The sequence below is a fragment of the Pongo abelii genome, chromosome 13, assembly GCF_028885655.2.
Source record: "Pongo abelii isolate AG06213 chromosome 13, NHGRI_mPonAbe1-v2.0_pri, whole genome shotgun sequence".
In the NCBI taxonomy this organism is placed as follows: Eukaryota; Metazoa; Chordata; class Mammalia; order Primates; family Hominidae; genus Pongo; species Pongo abelii.
In genome coordinates this window covers 81,522,514-81,550,356 of record NC_071998.2, presented here as the reverse complement: position 1 = coordinate 81,550,356, position 27,843 = coordinate 81,522,514, and the positions used below count along the sequence as shown (strand labels likewise).

General features: G+C 45.3%; 1 long non-coding RNA gene across 1 annotated transcript; it reads right to left on the bottom strand.

Moving 5' to 3' along the window:
• Window positions 1-6,738: 6,738 nt before the first annotated feature.
• LOC103891488 (uncharacterized) lies at window positions 6,739-27,519 on the bottom strand. Its single transcript, XR_655734.4, has 4 exons — window positions 27,313-27,519; window positions 22,079-22,162; window positions 10,643-12,178; window positions 6,739-7,632 (listed from the first exon to the last, which is right to left on the bottom strand). It is a non-coding gene; the product is annotated as an uncharacterized LOC103891488 (long non-coding RNA).
• Between the last annotated feature and the right edge of the window lie 324 nt (window positions 27,520-27,843).

The following is a 27,843-nucleotide window of genomic DNA, read 5'->3' as shown; positions in this document are numbered from 1 at the left end:
ACAGAATTCGGCCGCTTGGCTGGTGGCATTTCCCTTGGAAGAAAACAGAAGGTTAGCGTCACGAGCTGTCTCCATCCAGGGGCCCACAGCACCACTTCCCCACTTGTCTCATGGTTTCAATTCGAATGAACCTTCACCCTTAGACAGTGCCCTTCTGTGAAAGTATGGCAGCCCTCAAGGTCTCTGATACAGAAATGCCGCTTGTTAAGTTAACAGGACTGTTGCATTGGGTCCACCTTTCTGCCACTCTGACCTTTAAGGTGACCATTTGAAGCTCCTTAAAAGCCTTCTGGGGTCTACTGGGGGCGACAACTGTGGTTATGCAGTGATTAAAAACGCTGAAGTGTTGCTTACCCACGCCTACCCTATGTTTCTACTAAGCATGTGGCTTGAACCTTCAAGGATGATCACATTTTGCTGCTGCTTCTACCTGGGGTGTCCTCTCCTTCCTTCACTCCTTGGGATAGATGGGATCATGGCACACAGACACCCAGTCTCCCGGTCCTCAGTGTGGAGTTCACATTCCTAATGCAGGGTCTTTCGGATTGGCCATGTGTCTGCTTTGGCCAATGAAATGTGGGCCAAAATGGCAGCCTGCCCGTCCTATGCTGATACCTGAAGAGGCATTGCAGGTTCTGGCTTGCCCTTTGGCATATTATACTATGCCTTCACAGTGGAAGGGTGCCTCATTGAGTCACTGATCCAAGGAGTGTGAGGCACAGAGAACACACCTGGGCACATGCCATAGCCTCAAGGCACAGCCAGCAAACCACAGCCTACTTACCTGAGAGAGAGGAATATAAATGCTTATTGTTGTAGGCCACTGAGTTTTATCCACAGCACTATTATAGAACTAGCTCACTGATATATTTCTTCTCCTTAATAACCCTTCACGTTGGCCAGGCGCAGTGGCTCATGCCTGTAATCCCAGCACTTTTGGAGGCCGAAGTGAGCAGATCATTTGAGGTCAGGGGTTGGAGACCAGCCTGGGCAACATGGTGAAACCCCGTCTCTACTAAAAATACAAAAAAAGTAGCCAGGCGTGGTGGTGCATGCCTGTAATCCCAGCTACTCGGGAGGCTGAGGCACAGAGAATTGCTTGAACCTGGGAGGCAGAGGTTGCAGTGAGCCAAGATTGTGCCACTGCACTCCAGCCTGGGCAGCAGAGTGAGACTCCATCTCAAAAAAAAAAATAAATAAATATATAAAAATAAAATAACCCTTTATGTCCCGAGGGGAAGGGTGCTCTGTCTGCTGTGGATGCTCATCACACTGTGTTCCGTTTACAGTTAAGGCATGCACCTATCTTCTAGGATGGAGCTCTATGAGGAGAGAGACCCTACTATTCACTTTTCTATTTCCAGGCCACTGCAGAGACTGTCTTATGGTAGGTCTTAGATACATGGTGTGTAATACATGGTAGTATAAATTAATCAGTGCCCCTCAATACTTTTGCCTTTCTTCCTTTGTTTATTTTAGTCGTTTAAGATTGAACAACATGATGCCTTTGCCAGAAGTTAATGGGAAACCCAAGAAGAGATGAGCCAGACTGGTTAGTTCAGAAGAGAATTGATGGGGAAGACAATGGGAGCTGCTGTTTGAATGTGGCCCTGACATTATTTGTGCTTTTCAATCCCATGTTACCAAAACACATTTCAAACTGGCCTATAAATCACACCTTGTGCATAATTTTAAGTGGATAAATATTTGTCGCCCAAGTGAACGATGTTTGCAACTTTCAAAAAATTGTATTAAGTGTGGTTATTATTATAATGGTGTGAATGTTTACTCTCATTGCCTTGGCTGTGCAGATTCAATACAGTTTCTTTTTAACATAGAAGATTTCATCTTCTTCATTGACTCTCATCTCACTAGGTAAAGAGGAGATAAGAGTCCATCCTCTCAGTTCAGGTTCTTCAGAAAAAGGCTCAATAACCAGATTGTGAGTGCAAGTAGTTTCTTTGCAAGGTCATCCTGGGAAGCTGCAATGGGAAGGCAGGCCGTAAAATACGTGTTAGCAAGAACTTTAAGCACCGTGGGCAACTGGAGCCCAACCCCACTGGGGAGCTTTGGAAGACAGTATAGAACATGCCTTAGAATGATCCTTCCTGAGGTGAGGAGCTGGGGTATGAATACAACCAACCCACTCTCCCACTCTCAGTAGCTGAGGGCTGCTCCCACAGGGTGTTGATTTTCTGGTACTTTCTGACCTGCTCCACACACGGCTGGAGTGGACTCTGGCTAGGAGTAGAAGAGGATCTAACATGATCTGAGCAGGCTGCTGCAGAGTCAGCTATACTCAGACATCACATTGCATGTTTAACATGTCGCTGTCTCTTTAGATTTGAATCCTATTGTTTTGGTGTTATGGTCTCTTTTTTGGAAGTGCTCTGCCTTTTAGATTCCCTTCGTTGCCTTTCCCCTGTCCAATATGAAAGCAAGCCACCAGAGGAGCTTTCTCAGCCTCCTAGTGGGAGAGGAGTGGGCATCAGATCTTGTCTCTCTTCTTCTGTGGCTGATCCATGGCTTGTATCTGGTGAAATGTGATGCATTCCCATGGGCTTCCTGGGGGTGTGTTCACACTTCCCACTGGGGGCCTTGAGTGTCACTCTTTGACCTCTGGTATCTACACCCACAAGCTCCCTTGGCTCCTTGTGTCACTCATAGCTGACTGAGCAGCACCCTGGGGTTCCACATGGAAATGGGAGACAGTTCCTTTGTTTTGAGCTTTCTGTTTCAATGTCTGCTGTGCCTTCTCACATCCCCGACTTCACCACATGGAGGAATGGCAGGGCACATATGGCTCTCTGCTTGATTTCCTTTCTCTCTCTTTCTCTCGCTCTCACTTCAAGGAGATCTGAAGGGATAGATTCTATCAAGTCCTCTCTCCAGCCCTGGATAATGCTAAACTTAATGTCTTATTGTCCAGGCCTGGATCTTAGCAGAAACAGAAAAAAAAAAAAAAAAAAGAAAATCCTTGACTTATAAAACAAACGTTTTGCTGCAGATTTAAAAATCATGTTCTAGATGTCAGAATATAATATGGAATCTTTCTTCATATTTGTAGAGTAGCAGACCTAAATATCCCTGAAGCAATTGAATGCCACCAACACAGTAAGAGGAAGGTCAGTATAAACAAATGCAAAAGAGAAAAGGACATCAATATATTTCAATAATATTGTCTCCATTTCATTATAGCCTCTCTACATTTTTTTTTGAAAAACAAGACTAAGGTCAGAAAAAATTTCAATCAGTCTTGTTAATTCTCTCTTTTGTTTTTTTCCGTCCATTCCTTGAGCTTTCTTTAAGTTCAATTTTGAAATAATGTGTACCAGTCATAATGCTATCATCTTTAAGGAAGACAAAACCAATTCAGACTGATCTGAAAAGGACCTTGTAGCCTCCACAGTGCCAACTTGGAGATGACCCTGACTAAGGCTGGGGCACTGTCCTCCAGGATACAGTATACACCCTTCCTCCAGAATCATCTTATAGACCTGCCCTTCTACTCCCAAAGTAGTAGAACATATTTGTGGGAACCAAGAGGTGGAAGTAGGCACGAATCTGCTTACATCCCTCCTGGGGTGGCCTTATCAACACTGGTGGGCAGAGATTCTCCCAGTGGTTGGAGTTTTGAGTAGCTCACTTGGAAATCTTTGTGTGAAGAAAGAAGGAGTTCGATGTAAGAATATACTTGAATTTATGGGTAATCTGTGATTTGGCTTGGGAGTCTTAAGGGAGATGGGTTAGGAGAGTGGGAAAGAGGTGGTCTGGGGAGAAGGCATGGATGGGTCTATGCGGGTGGACATGAAGTGTGAAAATCTCTGTATCTTGTGATAACACCCACCAGAGAGCAATTGCCATGTAGGAGGAACCAAACAACCAGCTGGACAGAAGGACAAGCCAGGTGGCATCAGCCAGCCTCTGCTACGGTGACCCCAGTGCTGGCACGCAAGGTACATGCAGGTAGTAGCCATGGTGCTAGGGATGGGGCTTATGCGTGAGCCTTGTGGAATAGGCATCCATTCCCCAGGGCTGACCAGCTCCTGTCTCTGTGAAACACCTGCCTGATGCTGGAATATGGCACCGTCCCTCAAGTAGGCCAACCAATCATGGGGTGTCAAGTTGCTTACATTTGGATCCCTTTCCTAGAAGAAAAGAGATCTTTCTTGACTGAAATTGATTTATATTCTAGTTATGGGTTTGATGTTCCTGCATGTGAACCTTTGCCAGAATGAAAATCTGATGACCTGCAGGAAACACTATGCAGCATCCTCTCAGACCAAGGGACCCGCTTATAGCAAAAGTGGTACAGCAGCAGACACACGCACCTAGGTCCTCTGGTCCTCACCTCCCACGTTGCCCAGAAGCTGCTGACATGAAGGCCCAGTTATACAGACTAGAGGAGGCCCAGAGCAGTACCAGCTTAGAGATGAGCCTGGGCATGGCCAGGGCACCATCCTTCAGAATGCAGAATACACCCCGCATCCAGCATCATTTTATGGAGCTGCATCCGCCCAACCCTGAGTAGCAGGATGCAGGTCTAGGATCCAAGAAGTGGAAGTAGGCATGGATCTGCTTACATCCCTCCCCAGACCTATTTGTAAAATAAGTCTGTTTCTCCTCCCAGCAATTTAAGGTTCTGTGGATCTAGAGATGTTCTTCCCAAAGGGGGAATGCTTCCATCAGGGGTCACAGCAAGAATCCATGAAGCTTAAACTTTGCTTAAACTTCTGAGGTTTTCATCCAACAAAGTAGGAGGCAGAAGAGGAGTCCGTTTCCTGGAGCGGGCCACAGGCTCTGACTGCCAGAGGAGAGAGGGCTGCTTCACACGACAGGGGCAGGGAGGAAAATGTTTGTCACTCAGGGGATCCCCAGGCACCACTTGGTGTTCCCTTGCCTCATTTTGATGGCAAATTAACAAGCACTGCAGCCAGAGTCTGAGAAGGGCTTGGTAAATAGAACCTCAGACTTCAGGAAAGAGGGTGTGGGTTACCACATTAGGAGGGCCACAGGGACCAGCTCTCAGCAGACCAAGAACCAGGAGAACCTACAATGGCTAGTGGACGAGGGAGCTGAGAAGCATCAGTGGGGAGAGGAGTTGCAGTGGCTGCAGCTATGATTCTTTCCACTAAATCTCTTGGTTGTTTCCTCAGGAAGAAGATAGACAAAAACACCAGAGGAGCTGCTCCCAGATGGAGTGGACTTGCCATACAAAGCAAGGGAGTCCCAGCAGGGCAGGGATCTGTAGTGGATGGTGACGCGGCACCCAGGAAACTTCATCAGGATGTAGCTACTTCTTCTCCCACTGCGGGCGGTACCAGCTGCTGAAGGCTCACAGCTGAGACTCTCTAAGGAAAGGGGACACATAGCTCAGGTGATGCCCACTCTCCAGGGACAGCCTGCACCAGTGACTAGAAGCAGGAGGAAAATGCCCACTGCCTGGCTTCTATTTGTGATGGCCTCTGAAGGGCTATCTCAGATCCACTGCTGCCTTTGGGGGAACGGAGGTCCTTGTGGAGACCATATTCCATCTGAACTGCCTCTGCCCAATCCTGCTTTCCTGACTTATGGTTGTTGTTCCCAAGAAGACACCCTCATAAATCATTTCTAGGGAACCCAACTGAAGCCATAAATCCCTCCAGAAAAAAATCTCTAAGGGGAGTCTCCCTGCAACTCATGGGATCGAATTGGGCCCTATGCCCATCCCTTAATCAATGACCCACAAAGAAAGTGAATTTTCATGCTGTCTTCTGCCGGAATGTTGGGAAGTCTGTGACGAGCACATTGACCTCTCCAGTGACGCCCCCAGAGCTGCAGCATCACGGGAGTGGGATGGACCATGTCTGCTCTTCTGGATCTTCTGTGGCACTGAGCAGGGGAATGCATTGCATGTCATCCTGGGCACCCGCCTCCCAGAGGAACAGAGCAGCTGCTGCTGGTCAATGTCTACCATGAGGCTTGCATCTGCCAGGCCCCCGTGCATGCGAACCAAAGCATGTATGTGTGTGCATATTTAAACTTCTCAAGGTTAGAGTCACTCTGTGTAAGAATAAACCTCAAATATTTAATGCTTGATTTTAAAAAATTAGAAAAAAAACAATTCAGGACTTGGGGCTTCTTAAATAACTTTAACAAGATAAAGTTCTCAACGAGAACTTTAGTGTCATGATAGAATTTCAAAAGCACAAAGCTGGAGGAGTTGTTGCTTATGGTGCAGTAAGCCCCATTCTGTGTACTCTGAAACTCTAGTTCAGAGGATGTAGCAGGAGTTTTAGAAAAATAAAAGGTGAGTATGTGTGGTCAAATACATTAGATCATGCTGAATAACAAGGATAAATAGGCTTCTTTGCTTGGGTCCTCCGAGAGCATCTTCCCTCCACATTTCACAAACAGCCTGGGAGAGGCTGCCTGCATGACCTCAGAGAACCTCTTAGAATGAAGGTTTTATTTCCTTCTTATTTGCACGTGGACTGGTGCAGGCTGTTCCTGTGGTACTCACTGCAACGCCCAGCATGCCAGCTGTCATGTCCTCATGCGATTAGAAGAATTCCAGTGTTACACAAACATGTGTGGAGTATTTCCTGTCACTGAACAAGTTTTCTGCTCTAGGGGTTTGTTTCTCTTTCTGAGTCAGGAATCAGAATTCAAAGATTGTTCATTAAATTGTCTGCCCAACGGTATCTGCTATGAGGGAAAGGAGAAATGGGTCTGAGTCATGTGAGGCATCACGACTTCTGTCAACTTTATTTTATTAACCTTGAAAACAGAGCTCTCACATGTCAGTAATAAACTTTTCCCTGAACGTTTACCAGAGCCTCTATTTTAGGCTTGTCCTGTTTGTTTCTTGTCAGCATATTCTATCAGGAATATTCATAGTAATCTGCTCAGTACCTAAGAAAATCAACAGCAGATTATTTAGAAAACTCTCAAAGGTCTAGGGATATTGTGTTTATTCAACATGTAGATCCAAATGATAAGGAATGCCTGATTAACTGTGGACATTATCATCAAATGAAATAACTGAATTATATTATGCACAGTTTTCTGGAGGTCTTGATTCATTTGATTATCTTCTGATATTTTCTGTTGCTTTTTGTGGTTTTGTGAGTTGTTGCAGGTTTTAATGGCTTAGGTAAGCAAGGGAATGGAGGTGCTACCCAGCAGTGAGATTGTATGGAGACCGCTGGGAGGACAGGAAAACAGCCTGCCATGGTAGGTGTGCACGATTAAAATTAGGTCCAGAGTAACCTGGAAATAAGACAGCCTTGGAGGAAAAGGAAATCCAGTTTTCTGTTGAAGCTGCTCATTGAACCCCCGACAAGGTCATGGAAATAGCCCCTAAGAACACACAAGGCTCCATGATCGGTGCTAACATCTTATGACTTGCAAATGCACTGTGTTCTAGGATGCATAACAGGTTCTTCTCAGATCTCAACTCAGGACACTATTTCAAGAAAAGTCTTGTTACTCTTCTATCAAGGACCCCCGGCGAGACTCCCGTGTGCCGCATGCTGCTGGGTCTCCATCCTGCTGGCAGCTAGTGCTGACCTAAACCTGCATGCAGGGGTTCTGCTGGGGTGAAAATGGAATGAGCTGCTTCCTTCCTCATGGGCAGGGAATGCACAATGCCTGGTAAGCAGAGAGAGTTACTCGTTTAAAGTTTCAGTGTGCTGAAAGAGCTAGTACCAGCACAAAAAACACAAAACACAAACCAGTTAAGTACAGAATGTCTCTCTCTGGGCATTCACTCTCAGAACAAAACAACATTGATGGAAATAGCCAAGAAGCAAGGGTGAAATATTTTCAAGCAGACAGGCATGAGGGCTTGAAGATATATTTAGGCTTCAGCTCCTCCTTGCCTGGGAAATTTCTCAGTTACAGTAAACGAATGGGGGACACAGCACCTGGATGACCAGGTTCTGAGAGTCAGCAACGGCTCAGCTCTGGGACATGTGGGCAGACCCACTGCCCCTGTAAACTCCTGTCTTCCCACCATGAGCATCTGCAATCCAGCAAGACCTGGCGACCCTCATGCCTGCACACCATGTTCTGTAACCTGGATTTCCAAAGGAGACCATGATTTCATTTAAATGTTTTCCCCCCACATATTTTTCCCTACCACCTTTTACAAATTTCCAAGATGGTTCTCCAATCAAAAGCCAATTGATAGGCTTAGTAGAATTCTATCCTAAGATTTTACTGAACCAGACAGACTTTTCTTTAATAATGCCTGCCTAGCTGGCCTGAGTCCAGGGGATAAATTGTGAATTAAGTGTCACCATATAGATAAAGATGCCCAGCATCGGATAACTTCAGAGTAGTGCTACCGGACTGTGCCTCCATCTAATAGACTGAACGTTGTATCCTCCCAAAATTCATATGTGGAAGCTTGAACCCCCAGTGTGGCTGTATTTGGATGCAGGGCCTTTACAGAAGTAATTAAGGTTAAATGAGGTTATAAGGGTGAGGCCCTGATCCAATAGGATTAGTGTCCTTGTAAGAGACACCAGAAGGCTTCCCCCACCTCTCCCTCCATACACAAAGAAGAGATCACATGAGCATGCAGGGAGACTGTGGCCACCTACAAGCCAAGGTCTGCAGAAACCTCAGAATGAGATCTACCTTGCTGGCACCTTGATCTTGGATGTCCAGCCTCTAGAACTATGGGAAATACACTGCGGTATCTACGCCACCCAGTCCATGGTATTTTGTGCTGGCAGCCTGAACTTACTCACACACTGCATGAGTAAGCACACCTCTCCACTAGGTGTCTGCAGTACTAGTGATAACTGTAAGAACTTAGATTCACCATGCAGTAATGACTTGCTGTGCTTAGATTTGCCATCCAGTGATGACTTGCTGTGTGCCTGGCCCTGTTAAACACTCTAATCTGTATTTGTTTCTCCTTTTGCTGTGGGACATTTTCCTTCCATGTTCTTGCTGAGCCGTGGTCTGCGGTCTGTAGGGACTCTTGCACATCAACATGAAGACAATGTGCTATGCTCAGACAGGCTGATGTGGCATTGCTTTGTTGAAGCCATAACAAAAAACTGGGTTGCAGTCTCAGTTTTACATGTTTCATTTCCCTTTGGATTCGTATAAATTTGACAGATTGTATTTCTGTGTCATCCCAGCATTGGCGGTTATGTGACAATCCTTTGGGTAAAAGTTGATCATGTAAACCTCCTGGGTTCACAGCCCAACCACAATGTCTTTGGAATGAAGCTGTCCCAGCAGCAAATTTATAAAATGGCCACTTATGCCATGGGAGTTGTGGAGACAGGGGGAAGGAAACCCCATCTAGAGAACTTGCTCCCAGTGATTTCTCTTCTCTCTTTAACCACTTCACTTATTTGAGTCTAGAAGGTTCTGGAAGATTCTGCCTTGAGTAAGTGATACCTCGACTCACTCTCTATCTGCTTCCATTCAGTAGAGAGCTGAGTGGTCGCTGGGAACAAGCTACTGCCACATGGGCCATGGGATAGGTGCCTTGACAGGACCAGGGCTTCTAAGAGTGGGGTCAGAGGTGAGGGAAGGAAGGAGGGCAGCCCTCTACCACCTATTTTGGTGGGATTCAGATTGGGACTGCCCCCGGCCTTCACCTTCTTGGTGACAGCCCACCATGGGGCCAAGGGCTGTGTTCCTCTCTGCTCAAATCCCTCCCTCGTTTCCTCTCTCCTTGTCCTCCTATTTCAGTTCATACCAGCAAATACACTGCTCAGACTGTTCATGTGGCTATGGGACTGAGGGCTGAGGGTAGAGCTAGAGATTCTATTTTGACTCCAGGTGTGTTTGACCCATCAGGTTGGCCAAGCCAACTTTGCCAATTGGCAAGGTGAAAGCCAGCACACAGTCCCCATGCTGGCAGCCCAAAGTCAAGGCCTCCTTTGCAGTTCAAGCAAGAAAGCAGAGAATCCTTCAGTCCTCAGTGTGGGACCAGCACTCCCCACTCCACAGCTGCGAAGGGACGCAGTCTGCATTGTCAAGTAGCTGGCCCTACAGCATCACTTTTTCAGGGTATCAGGCATAGCAGTCACATCTCTCTACAGGAAATGTAAACCCATGGCCCATTAGGAGGGTGTTCTCCTGTGTAGCCACAACACTGCCAAGAATTTTGCCAGGCGTGGCCTGATCTACAAAGTAGCATCAATCTGCAGGAAGGAGCTCTTAATATTTGAGCAACAAGCAGCTAATTTCCCCTTTCTTTTCTAAACACAGTTTGAGTGAGGGTGTGATGATTTGGAAGAAACCCAGGTAAGCATCACCTTATTTAAGAAGCCAAGTTTGATAGTCAAAGTCCCAACCTTGAGTCTTCAAAAATAAGAGAAAGATCTGTGTTCTGGTCCAGATCTGCGACTAACTTATATGTTAAGTTTGCTTGGCAATTGAACTGGTACCTTTTCTCCCCTCGATTTGCACCTAGATAGGCCTTAAATGTGGAGTCTAGAAAATGAGAAACAGAAGAGTGATGCCAAAAGCCATTATTAAAGACACTAGAAATTTTCGGTAGGAAATAGGCATCTCCCCTTCATTCTCATACCATCCATCATTTTTCCTTGTAAAGCTATTCCCCCTCCCTTCCTCCCAACCTCCCTGCTTCCTTCTATCCTCCTTTCTTGTCTTTCTTTTCCACTTCCACCTTTTACTCAGCCAGTATTTCTCACATGTCAGTGTTGTTCTTTTTCACTTCCACCTTTTATTCAGCCGGTATTTCTCACGTGTCAGTGTTGTGCTAGGCTTCAGAGGAACAACCAGAAAGCCATGCGTGTTCTGTCCTTCAGAGCTCTCTGTCCTCCCAGAGCTCTCTGTCCTCCCAGAGGGGTCTTGATGGTGCTGGTAAACTGTGCAAAAGCTGCATGGAAGCTGGGCTGGGAGCTGAGGGGCACAGGCAGGGGCCACCTAGCTCAGGGTCTGTGTGAGTGCGGGGCTGAGGCTCTCATGGGCTTCCCGGGGAGCGGCTGCCAGATTCAATTCTCAAAGGCTGACAAGGAGACAGATGGGCAAACAGTATCAGGCACTCCAAGTCTAAGGACCAGCAAGCCTAGCGACCTGGCCCAGAGCACGGCAGGTGTGAAACACGGTGGCTCTCCATGAGGAGCTCGGGGTGCAGCGTGATTTGGGGGAACTGGGGCTGCAGATGCAGGCAGAAGCCGCATCAGGAGGGACTTTGCTCTTCCACTAGGAAGTCTGGCCTTGGCTGTGAAGGTGCTGGGCATCACAGAAGGACTGAGAGGAGAGGGCCATGCCCAGCACTGTGTTCATGCTCACTTTTAGAGAAACTGGGCTTTTTCAGGGAAACTTGGGTGGAGGCTTTTGTGGCAACCCTGACTTGATGGAAGATAAAGATGTCAATATCCACATGGTCCTGATGGCAGATATTTTGGAGATAGAATTGGTGGGCCTATTTACCAAGTAGCCCAAAGGGTGGGAGGAGGAGTCTGCCATTGTTTGGGATCTTTGATGATTTCTTTTTAAGGAGCTGATGGCTCACACAGAATGGTTCTAAGGGCCTTGAACACAGGCCTCTCCCACACGTCTTCCTTAATAGATTCCTGACTCCAGACAGGAGTCCAGCATTAATACTTCATATCTGGGTGACCAAACCCTGCAGGCTCACACCTAGGAAAGGAGCAGGCTGGAGGAAGCAGAGCCTTCTGGGAGGAGTGGGAGGAAGACTCACCAGGGGATGAGGCTGCTGCACCTGAAGGTAACCAAGCCTGGGGGCAGTGAGGTCTTGCACCCTCCTCCCAGTGTTCCCCAGGATGGGTGTCTATGCCCAGGAGAAATGCACAGGAAGAGAGACACCTAGAGACACCCGCCTGGTCCAAAAACATTGTGAACCCAAGCCCAGAACACGGTCCAGGCTGACAATACTAAGGCAGGGGCTGGACAAAACCCATCAGGGAGCAAGCTAAGGTGGCTGGCGCCTGACAAACCTTCAGAAGTGCTTCCTTTGCTCTTCTGAGTAACTAAAATTTAGCCAAATTGCATAGGAGAGAAGCCTCCTCCTGCCTAGGCTCCTCCTGGGCTGTTCAGGACAGCTGCAGCCAAGTTCAGACTTAGAGCTGTGAGTAAGCAAGAGGAAGCGAGGCAGGCAGCTCTACCGCTGGCCGGTGTGAGGCATCCCAGATGGCTCCATGCAGCAAATTCATCTGCAGTGATTGTTTAGTGTCATCTGGATGGAAACAAAAAAAAAAAAAACAGGTGAACAAAGAAACAGGAGCTGTAGTTTTCCAGTTTATAGGTATTTTAAATTGCCTCCTAGCTTTCTTGGTGCAGACATAGCATCCCTTTCTTCAAGTTTTGGGGGCTCACTAACCTTACAAGATGATGGCATGAAAGTTCCAAGCACAGAGACAGGCCCATGCAGATACTAAATAAAACAACATGATGAAAATTGCCCAAATCAGAGAAATGATTTGAAGGCATCTTATTTGTCAGGCTCTGTATCTACATTATTTCAACATCTCAAGTTCATCTGTAGAGACAACTATATTATTGTGATTTAGTTGACAAGGAAACAGAGGCTCTGAGCATATAGGTAACTTGTCCTTACTGTGACAAGCTGGGATTCAGATCCAGAGCTAACTCCAAAATTTACACTTTTAAAAGGGAAATGTGGGTGGGAAGAATAGGATCTGTGGTCTGTTGATATTTCTTCTAGTGAGAACCTACCAGTGCCTTTTCCTCAAGGTATCAGGTAGATCAACCTGGAACATTCTATCTTGCTTCCTGTAACCCTCCAATGGTATAAGGGAGTTGAGGTGAGGAAGGGGTGGGGTGGTACAGGTAAGAGTCAATTTCAATCTTTTAGTTATAAAAGTCCATGGGTAGATTCTGATGCCTTCCTTGACCAGCCTATTTCTGCAAATTCTCCAGTGTGTCCATCCACCATTAACTGTGTTCATAAATCATATCTCACAAACTTCATCATCCCTTAACTGTGTTGTAGCACCTGGTCACAATTTTCTCCTTACTAAATGATACATCATGATTCAGCAACCGTGCAGAGGACAACTCAATTCAATGTCAACCTTGTAGGCTTAAAAATGAAGCAAACAAGCCTTCAAGAAGGCCACGTGCAGGCATGTATACTAACCTCAGGTCTCTCCTGGCCCAATGTTTGTGAACAGAAGTCAGAAGGTAGCAGTTGGGGGATACAGAATTTATTTTGTAGTTTGCAAAAGAAACAAGCAATCTTTGAGATCCAGGCCCTTCTATGTCCTGCAGATCACAGCTGATGTTTCATCTGCATTTGCACAAAGGATTCCTTTGCCCCCGGGGGTGCCATATTTTCATCACGTGTGGCAGTGCTGCAAATGCTGCTTTGGTTTGTGTGAAAGAAGGGATAGAAGACTTTAGTGAGTTTTTAAAGTATTCCTTTTAGAATTAAATGCATATTGTGGAACAAGGACATGTTACTGACTGACACCAATCAAGTCTGTGGTCCAACCTTTGAGCCCTACAAGGGGCAGCCAGGACACCAGCCTCATATGTAACCTAGTGGGGTTGCCACAGCAGAACACCATAGACGGGTGGCTTAAACAATAAACATTTATTTCTCACAGTCCTGAAGGTTAGAAGTCAAGATCAGGGTACCAGTATGGTCAAGGTCTTGGTAAGGGCCCTCTTTCTCATTCACAGATAGTCATCTTTTAGTCATCTCACAGTGGAGAGCAGAGGGAGAAAAGACAAGCTCTCTCATGTCAGTTCTTATAAAGGCACTAATCCCACCATGAGGGTTTCACTCTGTGACCTATTTACCTCTCAAAGACCCCATCACCAAATGCTTTCATACTGGGGATTAGGGTTTTAACATATGGATTTTGGAGGGATACAAATATGTCCTTGGCATATAGTAATTGACACAGTGCAGTATCAGTGAAAGAATAGACAAGCATCTCAACAGAACAGTGTAGAGAGCCCAATAGATCCGCATAAATATAGTCAACTGAACTTTGACTAAGACAAAGGCAATACAATGGAGAAATGTCTTTTTAACAAATGGGGCTGAAACAACTGGACACCCTCATGCAAAAAAAAAATTCTAGATACAGATCTTGTACTCTTCACAAAATTAACTAAAGTAGGCAATAGACTTGAGTCTAAAATGTAAAACAAAACTCCTAGAAGATAACATAGGAGAATACCTAGATGACCTTGGGTACGGTGATCAGTTTTTAGATACAACAGCAAAGGCTCAATCCACAAAAGAAATAATTGATAACTGGATTTCAGTAAAATAAAACATTTTTGCTCAGCAAAAGACAATATCAAGAGAATGAGAAGCCAAACAACTAGATTAAAAAATGAGTGAAAGACTTTAATAGAAATCTTACTAAAGAGGGGGTACAGCTGGAAAGTAAGCATGTGAAAAGATACCCCACGTCATTGTCATTAGGGAACTGCAAATTGACACAATGAGATACCACCACACACCAAAACCCAGAACTCTGACAACACTAAATCCTGGTGAGGACATGGAGCAACAAGAACTCTCATTCAATGCTGATGGGGATGCAAAATGTACAGGCACTTTGGAAGGCAGTTTATCAGTTTCTTACAAAACTAAACATAAGATCCAGCAATCACGCTCCTTGGTATTTACTCAAAGGAGTTGGAAACTATATCCACACAAAAAAAACTGCATATAGATGATTATAGTAGCATATTCATCATTGCCAAAACTTGGAAGCAACCAAGATGTCCTTCAGTAGGTGAATAGATAAATAAAATGTGGTACATTCATACAATGGAATGTTATTTCACCCTAAAAAGAAAGGAACTATCAAGCCATGAAAAGACATGGGGGATCCTTAAATGCATATTACTAAGTGAAAGAAGTCAACCTGAAATGGCTACTTACTATATGTTCTAATTATATGACATTCTGGAAAAGAAAAACTATAGAGACAGTAAAAGGTCAGTGGTTGCCAGGAGTTAGAAGGGAGAGAGGGATGAATAGGTTGAGCACAGAAGATTTTTAGGGCATGAAAATAACTACCCTGTATGATATTATACTGGTGGATACACGCCATTATACATTTGTCAAAACCCATAGATGGTACTGCCCCAAAAGTGAATCCCGACGTCAACTATGGACTCTGGGTGATAATCATAATGTCAATGTAGATTCATCCATTGTAATAAATGGACCTCTCTGGTGGGGAGATGTTGATAATGGGGAAGGCTGTGGATGTGTGGGGGCAGAGGGTAAATGGGAAATCTCTGTACTTTTCACTCAATTTTGCTGTGAACCCAAAACTGCTCTAAAAATAAAGTGTATTAATTATTTTTAAAATAGTAATATTGCCAATGAGGAAGAGCCTGCAGAAATGGAGCAACCAACTAAAGGAAGGTATTTCTAATGCCCCCTTTTGCAAGCATTGATAATCAGATAAGTCCACCTGCAGATGGAAAAGTATGTGGATATGTTGTCTTTTGCTATGTAAAAAATTACCCCAGACTCAGTGGCTTAAAACAACATATATTTATTATGTCACCGTTTCTATGGGTCAGGAATTCAGGCTGGATTCTCTGTGCAGGGTTTCCAACGGCTACAATTAGGGTGTTAGCTGGCCTGCATTCATTCCTGCAGCTCAGGTTCCTCTTTAGTTCCTGAAAGTTGTAGGACTGAGGCTCTCATTCTCTGCTGGCTGCTTGCCAGGGGCTGCTCTCAGCTCCTGGAGGTTTCTGGGGTTCCTTGCTACTTGGCCCCATCCACAGCTTCTGTCATGCTTAGAATCTTTCTTTCTTCAGAAAGGGCCTTTAAGAATCTTACCTGACTAGGTCAGGCCTAGTCTCTTTTAATCAATTCAAAGTCAGCCAAGTTTTGATCTAATTATGAAAGTTGTGTTCCGTCGTATTCATGGGTTTCTCCCTCACCTAAGGGAGGGGATTCCACAGGGCATGGATGTGAGAGGGTGGAAATCTTGGGAGTCACTATAGAATTATGCCTGCCTTGGTGTTTCTATTTTATAACCATACAAGACAAGAAATTAACCACAGCCAAATAAAGCATACCATGTCTAGTAGCTTAAATCTTTGCCCCCCGGAATCAACTGGCTTTGGTAGGTCTTACGGAGCTACAAAAGCAAGTTACACAACCTCCCTGGGTTCCCCGTCTGTATGATGTGGATCATGACCAGACCCATTTCATGGAGTGGCACAGAAGATTTACTGATCTCATCCCAGCACAGCTTTTGGTTCGGTGCTTGGTACATGGTGACTCAGAGTGAGTGAGCATCTCTTGTGAGTGCTTTTCTACAAAGTTGCTATAAGGCCCTGGCAGGGTATGTGGGGTTATCTTGTGCTTGCAAACACCACAATGCTGTTGTCAAAACTGAGAATTGGAAAGGAGCCCAAGACCACAGAGCGCTTGGGATGGGAATTCTGCAAGCCAGGTACAAGCCTGCCTGAGGACGTGAGGGATTAAGCTGTGAAAGCCTATAGGACCCCGCAGACCCTTGGATGTAGCTAAATCTTCAACCAAACGTACACGCATCCTCAGTTGAGTAGAGTGGAGCCATCCAGCATGGGATGGGGCAATATGGCAGGGTTGACACAATACATGAGGCTGGTGACATCACCACTGACTACCCTGTGCTTTAAAGAAGGACAGTTAGGGCCCCTCTGAGGTCCTAAGTACTGAAAAATTGTGTACACATTCCCATGCTGTAGTCCTACTTCTAATGCCAACTGTATTGTGGCCCAATTCAGGGAAATTAAACTGCTTTCCTCCTGGGAAACAAGTTGCATAAACCCAACTCCCTGGATGGCCCCATGCAAGTTACTTAACAGCTTTGCCTTAAGTCAATCAAAACATGGCCTGCCTTGGGAGACAGTCATTAGAGAATGCTGGCATGGCATCTTCTGATGGTGATTATTGTTATTGGGAGGCGCTTATCAAGAATGTTGAGGATTGTTTTGCAAGAGGCTGTGTTTATTAAAATGCAAATTATCCTATGCCACCCTCTCCTCTTCAAGCTTTGGAAATCAAAGAGAAGTATGCAGTACATGTTTATTTTAAGACAACTTTTCCCACCAACTTAGTCCTATAGCTTGCAGTTGAAATATTGGATGGCTATATGTCTTTTGGCAGAGGGACTTGTTTCATTTCTATGTACCTTTTGGAAAAGAAACACCAGCAAGTATGGTGTTCAGCCCAATTATGGCCTGAATGGAGAACATGTGTCTCAGACACTTCAGACTCTAGACCTGTGCTGGCCCACCTGGCCACTATCAGCCACGTGTGGCTATGGAGCTGTTGAAATGTGGCTGCTCTGAACTGAGACATGCTGTATGTGTAAAATACACACTGAGTTTTGAAGACTTACAACGGAAAATACAAAGAAAAATAATACATTAATACTTTTTGGGAACTGATTACATGTTGAAATGATAATATTTTAGCTACAGTGGGCAAAATCATTTTTATTATAAAAATTAATTTTACCTGCTTCTTTAGACTTTTTGAAATGTGGCTTCTAGAAAACGTACAATTGCAGAAGTCTCTCGTGTTCTATTTCTGTCTTTCAAGGCCGCCCTGGATGGAATGGGGGCCCTGGTTTGAAGCTTGGCTGTGTTGCTTGGAATTACCGCCCTCTTGGGCATTCTGCTTCTGAGGCTGCAATTGCCAATCTCACCAACCCACCGCACCAGAGGACCCTGGCTTGCATGGTATTGGCATCCCCCGATCAAGGTCTGTATGAGACTCCCCATTGTCTAGCTTATTCCCACTTGCTTGACACACCTTCCCCATGTCCCAGCCACCTTTATCCCTGGTTGTCCAAACATTACAGGTCAGTGGTTCCCATGAGACACTGAATGAGCTGTTCCACTGCATGGAATCCTTCAAGCATGAACGCTTCTGGGACCTCCTGTCCCCCACAAAAGCCACGTTTCCTCTCCCCTCCTCTGACCAGCCTTCCCCGAGGCACCTGCCCATGCATAGTCTCAGGGGGTCCCTCCCTGCATTCTCGCTGGGACTTGTCTATGTGTTTATTATAGTGCATTGACATGGTGTTGAAATTGTCTGTTTATGCATCTATCTCCTCATTAGGCTGCTTGCTCCTCAAGGGTAAGGAATCACCTCTTTCTATCTGTGTATCCATGATACTTAGTAAATATTTGTGAAATGCACATAGATTGAAAGAGTCAGAGGGTAAATAGCACTTGGTTGCTAACATTGCACCACTGCACAATGCTGCACCAATGGCTGTGGTGCTGCGAGCTTTATTTTTAATTTTATGTTTGTTATTATTGTTATTATTTTTAATGACAATGAAAACCACTGCAGGGAGTAAACCCAATGACTCTCCTCTGGAGTGATAAAGAGTCCATGGTGCCCTTTCTTCCCTTTCCAGGCAGCCAGCCTCCCCTGGGGTCACCCACAACCCTGGTTTGTTATGGTGGGTTGGACCATGGAAGAATGCCACAACATGCCAATTAACCACCTGCTGGGACGGTGATCTTGCTAACATGAAGCATGGAGGGTGATTGGCTGTTTGCCTGTTTTCATGAGAGATAGAAATCTCCTGCTTTGTGCCATGCAGGTCAGTGTTTGTGTAGTTTAGGCTGCGCGTCTGTTTGGGGTTGTTGAGGCCACACCGCCCCCATATGAGGACGTTGCTCCCTGGCCTGAATTGCCCTCCTTTTACGGAACCACAGGGCAGAGCTCCTTGTGCAGGGCACTGCCCACCTTCCCACTACAAGGTGCAAATTCAGACAAAATATTCAGTTCCAGGGATTCCCTGCTTCAGGATAATTCAATATATAGAAAGCTAACTTTCAGAAACATGGATTGACTAGAAGCAGTTCTTTTCCTGAGAAAGGAACTTCCTGGGGACCTACTCTAAGTTCTTATAAGGCATCGACATGACTCAATCAAAAATAGTCTTTGATTTGTAATTTAATTGACTCGTAGCTTTACAGACATATGCCTTTTGATAGATGGGAACCCAGTTTTTTTTTTGGTGAGAAGAGCAAAGAAAGTTTTGCCTGTCCAAATAACAACAACAACAACAACAACATAACTCACAGAGGAATCCACTAACTCATTTACCTACAGAGCTGCAAGGGGAATCCACTGAAAGCTGCAGAGTGGGGAAGTGAGGCAGGAAGCATGAGGCACTCCTGTGTGACACTGTGGTGGTGGGTAACTGGGCCCATGCCCACAGCTTACCTCCTGGTGGTGGCAGGCCCAGCTCCTCTCTTGCGACAGTGACCTGCTGGTCACATCACACCACCTCTGGGCCCAATGCCATATTGCATTTCTCCATCATAGATGCCTCCCCCTAGAGCCAACTGGAGGTTGCAGTTTGCTCAATGAGACCCAGATTTGAAATTCAAGATATGTGTTGTTTTCCTCTGTGGGATACTGGTGTTGTTAGCATGTCACTTGTTGGCCCTTTAGGGATAGGTTCCAAGTTGCCAATCCACCCAGCCCTGTGTGGCCCTAAGCTTAGGTGCCAATACTCTCCCTGTGACTTTCCTGAGAGGTGGTGTGAGGAGTCTTACTGGCCCAACAGCCAAGAACCCAGCTTCTGCAGACACTGAGAGCATGTTCTGTCTGACTGTCAACAATAGTCCTCTATTCTCAGTCCATCTCTGGGAAGGCTTGATGTTAGAGCAAGCATTGCACAGTAAGCCCTGCACCTGCCTACCATCCTTGCCACTTCTGTCCTAAGTGTATATGGCTTGTCTTCCAGGTTTTTCTTGTTTCTGTTTTCCTTTGTCTTTTCTTTTTTTTTTTTTTTACAGAGTCTCGCTGTCTCACCCAGGCTGGAGTGCAGTGGCGCGATCTCAAGTCACTGCAACCTCCACCTCACGGGTACAAGCAATTCTCCTGTCTCAGCCTCCCGAGTAGCTGGGACTACAGGTGACTGTCACCACCCCTGGCTAATTTTTGTATTTTTAGTAGAGATGGGGTTTCACCACGTTGGTCAGGCTGGTCTCGAACTCCTAACCTCAGGTGATCCACCCGCCTCAGCCTCCCAAAGTGCTGGGATTACAGGCATGAGCCACCGCGTCTGGCCTTTTATCTCTTTTTTAAAAATTCAAGTACTGGCCTTGTATTGACTGCATATTCACTGCATCAAGGCAGAGTCTTGGCGCACAGGGCTTCAGACAGTGTACTGGGCTAAAAGTTAATGACTGGATTCTGGATCCTTATTGACTCTGAGGTTCCATGGCCTCATTTTACTCGCCAGGCCTTGGTTGAATCATCTGGAATCCGAACACATGGCCCTACAATAGCCTGCAAAGCCCATGAACAAATGAAATCGCTGAGATGATTCAATTGTCAGTGCCCTGTGTCAACATGAATGAGCTGAGTAGAGAAGCCCCTCCCTCCTTCACATCACAGGAGTCAACAGCTACTGAGACCTGTGGATCTTTACAGTTGGAAATATTACGCCCCTGGAAAAGCAGTTATGTCTCTAATGCTTTGATTCGTTCCAAAACTGTATTTAAAACAAGAAGACATAAAACTGCTCCACTGAACAGTGTCTGATTCAGACAGATGAGCTGTTGTTTTGTCTTAGCCAATCAAAACATCATGTCCAAATGTTTTTTTCCTGCAAATTGACTGAACTGATTGTTATCAGCATGTCAATGCTTCAAAAGAAAGTGCTAACTTCAGAGCCCAATGTAGGATTGGTTTTGTTGTTCCATACATAGATACTTTAGCATGTTTACCATTGTGGTTGGCAGTTTGGAGCGGGAGTTAAATATATCATGTTTGAAATGCAATGATTAATATTAACTCTGACTAATAATATTCACAGCACATGATATTTTCACATTTCTTACCTCATTGGAACACGCTGAAAACTCAATGAGGCCAGTATTTTTGTTTATTGAAAGGTATCCTCGTGCTCAGAGAAATAAAGTTGTTTTCAGGGTCATGAGCCTGTGGGCTCATGAGCCAAGTGTTCAGACTTATGTCCCTACTCACTCCATCACGTCCTATGCCTGTAAAATATGCATTTGTAACAGTTTTAAGTGACAAATCAAATAAGCAGGTTGAAATAAATAATGCAGTTATTGAGAATATCTGAAGCTAAAGATTTTACAATACATCTAGTAAAACATTTCTATTTTAAACTACTATTTAAATAAAGGTTGTTAGTGTTCTGTGATCTATATCAGACCTAGTCTTCATTCCTTTGGATTATTGAAGGTCTTTATGGCCATTTATTCATTTAAGAGCAATGTTTGCATTTTAAGCAATTTATTTGAAGGGCCAGTGACATTTATTTAACATGCCTTTTATTAATTATAAAGATAAAGTTCTTCCTGGGCTCACTCTTTATAACTATGCATTACAAAGAACAGCTTTCTTATGTCTTTTCTTTGCAGAAAAGCCCCTATCAGTTTCCTTAACATTCAACTAAACCTCCCTCCTCTTATAGGGTTTAATGGGATTGACATTCATCTAAGGCCTTTAACTTGGCTTCTGTGTTATAAAGTGGCCTCTGTTGGATAGGACTCAGTTAATTCCATATATCTGGTTGAAATACAAAACAACACATGATTCCTAAGTACAGAGTGCATTTCTCTCACCACAGTGCTGAAGTCTATAACTAGGGTGCTGTCCCCAGGCTTCACAATTTTATTATTAAAGAAGACCTCTCATCCACTGTCCTCCACACCAGTGCCTCCACCTGGTCTTTAGCAAAACGAGGAAGGCCAGTGTGGAAGCTCTCACCAGCCAAAAACCCACTGTCTATAACTGACACCGGAATGAAGTGGAGTGGGTAGGACAAGGGGCTTCTGGCAGGCCCAGTGAGCTGGTAGCATTTGTGGACAGCCAGTCATGTGCTGAGGCTTCCAGCATTCAGTATACAAGGTGTTCATTGTGTAAACTGCAGGATAGATACGGGGCTTGGGAGAAAGTCTTCTGTTGAGGCTCTCAACTCCAGGCATTTTGCAGAGCTAAGTCAGCATCATCAGTAACAAAGAGTACTCTTGCACATGACACAATAAGCTGAATCTAAGCAATAGTCTTTTTAAAATAATAAGGGACACAGGAGACTTGTCCAGAAAGTAAATGAAATCTGAGATCAGGTCTCACCTTAGATTATCTGGCCTGCAGCTGATGACGTGGAGGGCAATGCTTGACTTGGTGCCAGTCAAGACACTGGACCAGAAATGATCACTTCTGGGGAAAAAAAAATGCAGACACACACACATGTGTGCATGCATACATGAACACACACATACACTCATGTACAGAGATATAACTATACACACAGGCACACACACACGTGCACATACTCACAGACATATGCCCAAATACGAACACATACACACATGCACGCACACAAGCACAATCAGTTTCTCTTAACTCTTTAAATCCTTTTCTTTTATCTGTCAAATTCCTTAAATAAATGTTCACCTAAAATGCTTGAGTAGGACTGATGTTTTTCATCTCCTAAATTGTGCGGTAGCTCAGATGTGGGTAAGTCAGTCTACAAGCACTAGGCTGAAAACAGCTGAAACACTAAGCACTACATTATTTTATTGTAGCTTTCTTCTGAAGAACTCTAAACACTTTGTTGAGCATATCTTGTGTTTCTTTACCTGGAAGAAAACAGTTGTTATTATTCCCACTTTCCTAGAGGGAAATGGACATTGTGTGTAAGTCAACCAGCCCTCAGTAATGCTGGGGCCAGGGAACCTGCCCTTCTCTCACTTATGCTAAACGGGACATTTTTAATTTTGTTTACTACTGTGGATAGAGACTATATCTGTATGGACTGCTACACCTCCTGGGAGAAGCAGATATATTCCTGAATGTGAAATAGTATAGAAACAGTTCTTTAATCTGATGATATTTTAAGTGCTCCAGGAGAAATTGCTATAGGAGATTTGCAGAGGTTTTTCATGGAGGCAATTAATAATTGACAGTCAATATACTGTCAGTAAATGATTGGATTTTCCCGTAGAGCAATTGCCTCACTCATCTTTTAGAAATATGAGAGAATGAGAAATATACATTGTTAATTAACAATTATTATTAATTAACATCGTCCCCAATCTCCCAAAAACCTTCTTGGCGTTCTGGAAGTTCCACCTGGAACCTGCAGAAGAAGCTGTGTCCCTGTACCTTCTGGCTCCTGTACCACTCCCTGGCTCATCCCTGGATTGGCCTGTGTAGGCAGCAGGAGGCCACCTCCACTGAGGAAGTGGATCTACCGGCTTTGCCTCCTCCAACTTCTGTTGGGGCTGCCCATGGGGAGCAATGTGAGCAAACCCTTAGACAACTTGCATGGTACCTAAGCTGTGGTGCATTTTAATTAGTCAATGGGGCAGTGGAGTCCTCCAGCCCTTTCACAGAAGCAGGCTCCATGTGCACTGCTGATCCTTAGGGGACATTAAGCATTCTGAGCTGCTTTGCCTCTACCAAAGCGTGGTGTGCTGACAGCTGCTTGCCCCCTACTGTGGGTTTTGCAAGAGAGGAGTTTTGCATTCATCTGTTTGCCACCATGATCCAGGAACCCTTTTCTCGCTCAGGAAGAGGACTGATTCTGAGGTACCGCGTAAACTGGAATCTCATCTCATTTCTTCCTTGCTTGCTACCAGGACCGAATGGTGCGGCTCACTCATGCATTCCTCAGGATGCTCAGAGCATGCTCTGCCCTTCCCCGTGGAAAGGCCAACCCTTCCCTTCTTCATACATAGGACAGGACCCTGGGAGGTTCAGTCCTGCCTCATTCTTCCTGCTGCTGCTGGCCTTACCAGAATTCCCACTGGCATCAGGATTTGCACAGCCAACCTTCTGCTGTGCGGCAGTCATGTGTTCTTATGAGAGTAATGCTGGAGGTGGCATCTGAGATGCAGGAAGAAAACATCATGGATGAGCAACATAAAAGAGCAAAAGCATTCAATGCTCAAGAGGATGTTGTGGATCCCAGAATATTTATCTCACACCAAACTGATAGCATAGACGGGGTTCAAGTCCAGGTGTTGGGATGGCTGAGAAAGGGGTTCAGACAGAGCTGGGAGTGAGCCCATGGGTGCAAGGGCATGGCAGCATCTCCACACTCCACTCCCTCATCTGTAGAAGGGAGGCCTGGATGCCTGTCTCAGCTGAAGGCAGGGAACAGCAGCTATTCTGGAACAACTCACCAATTCTGTCTCCCTGTTCGTTTGTTTTCTTTTGGGGATGCTTGATATGTGCAAATGAAACCTGAGCATGTTCCCCACAGTGGAAGACTTCTATCTATTCAATCTGGCCACATGATTATATAGTCCTATATCATCATAGGAATATATAAAGTGTGACTACATTTTATAACATCTATTTTGTGGGGTAATTAAAACTGAAGAAGTGAGATCCTGGTGGGGATGAGTGAACCAGGCCTTTTTATGCCAGCTTCTATAAGAAAAGAAGTGGGGTTTGCTTTATGTCAGTAAGCAGTGCAAAAATCAGACATAGATAGATAAACAGATAGATAGATATACATACGTATAAACACACATATACGTATGTGTACATAGCTGCAAGGGAGAATTTTGGAATTATTTTTTACGTGACTTGCTTTATTGCAATATTCACTTTATCGTGGTGGTCTAGAACTTAACCTTGGTAATATCTCCCAGGAATGCCTGTATAAAATTATTTATTTTTTATTTTAAATTTTATTAATTTAATTTTATTTGTAAATTTACATATAATTAAATTGTACATATTTATGGGGAATGTAGTGAGGTTTTGATGCATTTTAGTAGCTTACTAGAGCCGCCGAGCACTGGTGTGCTCACTTCTCATGGCGTGCCAAGTCTGTGGTAGAAATGGTTGATGGCCTGTGATTTCAGGTGTTAGCAAATTAACAGCCTCAAGCAGACAATTGATGCATTCATTGGATGGCGCCAGAGCTCAAATGCTCCAGCTAAATGATATTTATCATGCCCCATTTAACAAGCCTCCTTAATTCGCTCTCTTTGGCCTCCTGTGTTTACGAGGAACCAGCATGGTCGGTTTGTGGAATGCAGCATGCATCACCTCCAGAGAGCATCACCCACAGAACACTGGACCTGGAAATGCTAAGGGGAGGGGCATGGCTCTGAGCTGGTCTGTGGATCCAGTAGTCAAAGGCTCCGGAGCAGGGCCAAGCTAGGCAGGCCCGCCCAGGCCCTGACTGTCCATCTCCTTATTTTGGTCCAACTGCCTCCTCTGAAGAAGGCAGGGACTTCATCTTTTATGTCCTCATGACTAGCGCTTTCCAGGATTACTTGATGGGTTCTTGAATTTGAAAATGATTCTGAAGGAACTATAGTATGATTTATGGATTAAATAATGATTTTTTGGAATAGGGTAACACGATTCCCACAAGCCTAGTTATTTCTTGCCTGGGTTGTTTTTATTTATTTTATTTGTTTATTTTTTTGAGATAGAGTCTCGCTGTGTTACCCAGGCTGGAGTGCAATGGCATGATCTCTGCTCACTGCCACCTCTGCCTCCCAGGTTCAAGTGATTCTCATGCCTCAGCCTCCCAAGTAGCTGGGACAACAGGCAAGCACCACCATGCCTGGCTAATTTTTTGTATTTTTTAGTAGAGATGGGGTTTCACCATGTTGGTCAGGCTGGTCTCAAACTCCTGACCTCAAATGATCTGCCCTCCTTGGCCTCCCAAAGTGCTGGGATTACAGGCATGAGCCACAGCTCCCAGCCTCTTGCCTGGGTTATTGTAATAGCCTCCTCACTGCTCTCCTGCTGGAGCTCTCTGCCCAGAAGGTACCCTCACACCCACACCATGAGGCCTGCTTGTGCAAGAGGAGAGAGATCTGGAACATCTATTCAAGACAAAGTTATTCATTCTCTCGTTAAAGCATGATAAGGCAGACTTTATTTAGGACCATTATGATAGGTACAGGAACCACTGTGATGGAGTCTTGCTGTGGGGGGGAGATACTGGGCTCAACTCTGAATGCAACAAGGAAAAGTGGGAATTTATCACCAAGGAGTAGGACAGGGGTCAGTGGATGGAAAATTACTCAGAAGAAACATCAGGGCTGTTGGCGGATTCTGGCTTAACTGACCTGAGAGGATTATTGCTGAAGACAAACCAGGGTGACCAGACATCAACTGGGAGTGGTGGGGGATAAGGAACCTGATCAGATACCGAGGATGGGGTTCCTGGCTAAACTGACTTAGCAGGGTTCTTGCCAAAACTGGACAATGCAGACATGAACATGGGGGTCGCAAAGTCAGACATAGTCGGAAAAGAGCTCAGGAAGGCCTGAGTAGAGTTGGGTTGAGGAGGCATTCTTTGTCACATCCCTACTGGGCCTCCTGGAACCCCCCTCTGACTTGATCCTCAAAATCTCTTTTTTTTAATCCATAAAAGATAGGATAGCCTGTGCAGCAGGGAGTCACAGGGGCTCTTCTGATTTCAAGCTGCATCCAAGAGCAAAGGGTCACACATCCTACCAGTGTGAGCAGCTTTCCCAGAAAGACTTGTGAAGGGCTGCCCCAACAAAACTTGTTCTGCTTCCTGGGCCCTAAAGGAGGACTATAAGGAGGGTGCAAGGAGGTCTCTTTGGAGAAGCTATGGAGATACTTCACCTGTCACCTTTCCCTGTGGGGATAGGCGTGTTTTCCCCAGCTCATGCCAAATGAGGATGATTAGAGAGAACTCCCTGAAAAGCCTGGCGAAATTTACAGTGTCAGAAGCTGCCTAGAGCTTCCTGGGAGGACAGAGTGGGAGAGACAGAGCAACTTGTGTCCTGAGAGCAGATGGGCATCTCAGGCATGGATCACAGAGGACCCTGGGAACCTTGCCACCAGCAGGGCCTGGGATAGCCCCAGGTCGTGCCTGACTCTGCTAGGGTTAGAGGACACAGGGCCACAGGGACTGCCTTCTGAGAACCTGCAGGAGCTCCAAATAGGAAAAGAGAATCAGATAAGCTCACCAAGACAGAAAGTAGAATGGTGGTCACCAGGCGCTAGGGGGAGAAAGGGGAATAGGGAGGTGTTTGATGGGTACAGAGTTTCCGTTTGGGAAGATGAAGAATTTCTGGGGATGGGTGGTGGTATCAGTTTTACAAAAATGTGAATGCACTTTATGCCATTCAACTGTAACTTTAATGTGGCTAAGATGGTCAATTTTATGTTATGTATATTTTATCACAATTTTAAAAAGAAAGAGAATCCAAGTGTTGGCATCTACTGTCCAGCAGGCACCAATGTCCAACTGAAATGTCACCAATGAAATAAGGCCCTCTCCACTGGCCCGCCATCTTGGCCGTCTGTGGAGACCAACACAGGGAATGGGCATGAGGAAGAAGAAGGTCAGGACTCACCCCTTCCTCAGGTTCTGAGGGTCTGGCCAGGAGCCACCATTGTGTCCAGAGTCAGTTCCTGCCGGTGGGTTCATGGTCTCGCTGACTTCAAGAATAAAGCTGTGGACCTTCGCGGTGAGTGTTACAGCTCTTAAAAATGGCACAGACCCAAAGAGTGAGTGGTAGCAAGGTTTACTGTGAAGACCACAAGGACAAATCTTCCACAGCATGGAAGGGGACCCCAGCAGGTTGCCAGGTGCTGGCTAGGGGTGACCAGCTTTTATTCCCTTATTGTCCCCTCCCATGTTCCTTTTCTGTCCTATCAGAGTGCCATTTTTTCAATCCTCCCCAGGATTGGCTACTTTTATAATCCTGCTGATTGGTGCATTTTACAGAGCACTGATTGGTGCGTTTTACAACCCTCTTGTAAGACAGGAAAGTTCCCTAAGTCCCCACTCGACCCAGGAAGTCCAGCTGGCTTCACTTCTCACCATGGCTGGGGGAGCCCTTCCCCAGATGAGAGTGGGAGACTTAGGTTTAGATTAGGCTGGA